The following is a 2111-nucleotide window of genomic DNA, read 5'->3' on the forward strand; positions in this document are numbered from 1 at the left end:
AAAACATAGAAATTACACGAGACTGGGAATGTCCATATAACAATATCTTAATATCTTTTCTTCTGCAGATGTTGAATCAGTTTTCTGTCTTTTGATGAGAAGGAAATTCCTCATAACTTTTAAGGTAATTATATATGTTAGCATTACACTAATCTACCCTAACCCACACTATTTCATGCTAATACATTTCACTGTAATATTAAATAGAATACTGCATAACCTTTCATTCATTTGCTTGTGTTGCTAGTTCCAAAGTATACAAGGGAGTAATGAAATTTAGAGGCTATCCCTCTAAATGGCTATATAGGCCAATCATTTACTGTTACCAACTGGCAACAATATACGAGGAAAAGGAAGGAGAGGAGGACATTGTTATTGGAGATGCAGAGGATGAAGAGGTAAGTACACAATGTATCTAAAATGTATGTTCTTGTGGAGTAACCAGGGGAAGAGACAAGAGTCTAGAATGTGCTTATGGCCACTAAAAGTTATGTTGGGCTCTTGCTCCAAATCTTTGTGACACTAGCAATGCCCCTGCTCATTAAGTTCTTGTTAACCTCTTGTTGCCAAGGATGGCCACAAGACATTACTAGACAATTAGTTACAGTCTGAGGTTTTATATATTTTTCCTGTTAAAGCTCAATTACCTACTCCAGCTTTATTTTTGTTTTTAATTCGGTCAACTTGTTATCCAGTTCTTTACAATATTTATAACATCCTCTTTTTATCGTAATATTATATTAAAATCATATTTGGTTTTGTTTCTAGCCAGCGGACGCTGACCTCATTCAAAATGAAGAGAGAGTAACGGATGTAGGGTGCGTTTGTGTTGCAAACCTGAGAAAGAGAATACGAGGATTTATAAGACGCATAAATCGTATATTCCACCGATGAGTAACCCCTAGGATCTAGACTTTGTAATATCAATAAACTCTTCTGAAAAATTAAAAAAACAACCATGTTATGTTTGTTTGGAATTATTTTTATTAGATTATTTACTGACACCAACTCCAGATACAATTATTTATCTACTATGTCATTGCTCTTTAAAGGCTACATGAGAGCACTTTTGTGTAAAAACAAATTCTTTATTGATCATCCATATAAAACAGCAATGCTTGGAACAAACAACAACGCAGCACCACCCATCTGATGCTTTTCATGTCCTTTCTTTGGCGCTTTCTCAAAGATAATGTCTTATGTGGATAAAGTCTTATCCCATGGCTGTGAACTTCCTACCTAAGGAGAAATCCAGTATTAACATAACCATATCTACAAATAATAGTGGTTATAGCTATTTTATGGTAATATATTGTTGATTTACTTTTATATCCTTGCCCCATCTGCTGTTAAATATACATAATACCAATCCTAAACCTTTATATCACTAAACTATAAAATCACATTATTACTCATTATACTATTTCATGACCCCTCCTACTAAATATGATGAAAACCTTTTAAACAAAAACAAAAACATTGGGCAAGATTACAAGTGGAGGGGTAGACCGGACAGGAGAAAGGTCAGGGAAAACAGAGACAGCAGGTAGAGAAAAGATGACAGGGACAGCCTAGCCACATTGTTGAGGATGAACAGGTGACTGGGCCCAGTAGGCAAGGGACAGTGCAGGAGCACAGAGAGGGTGCAATACAGCCCAGAGAACAGTCTGCACAGCCATCACAGGGGAAATCCTGACAGAGGGAGGAGAAGTATAGAATAGAGGAGGAGACTCTGGTAAGGGTGTATATGCAGAGGGCAAGGAGGATGGAGTCAACAGCAACCAGCAGGCCAGGAAAGCAGATGATCTGGCAGGAAATCACAGAAGCTGTGAATGTAGTGGAGGATTGTAGGAGGAGCATTCTGTCCATAAAGCACCGTTACCAGGACAGTAAGAGGGAGCGAAAGAGGAAACGTGCTACAGTAGCTGTATGAGAGTTTGTGTTTGACAGGAACCCAGTTGCAAGCACAGTTGGGCCGGTATTAACAAGCAGCAGATGCCTGACTGTGTCCGCCTGAGGGTTTCAGGTCCTACCTGAACCTAAGTTAAGAAGCAGCAGTCGTAAGACCGCTGCTCCTTAACTTGTCCGCCCACCTTTTGATTGGCGGACTG

At 38.9% G+C, this 2111-nt stretch overlaps 1 long non-coding RNA gene across 1 annotated transcript; it reads left to right on the forward strand.

Moving 5' to 3' along the window:
* The first annotated feature begins 264 nt into the window (after positions 1 to 264).
* Positions 265 to 956, forward strand: LOC128649744 (uncharacterized). Its single transcript, XR_008400690.1, has 2 exons — positions 265 to 398; positions 769 to 956. It is a non-coding gene; the product is annotated as an uncharacterized LOC128649744 (long non-coding RNA).
* Positions 957 to 2111: the final 1155 nt, after the last annotated feature.

This window comes from Bombina bombina, chromosome 2 (assembly GCF_027579735.1).
Source record: "Bombina bombina isolate aBomBom1 chromosome 2, aBomBom1.pri, whole genome shotgun sequence".
Lineage (NCBI taxonomy): Eukaryota > Metazoa > Chordata > Amphibia > Anura > Bombinatoridae > Bombina > Bombina bombina.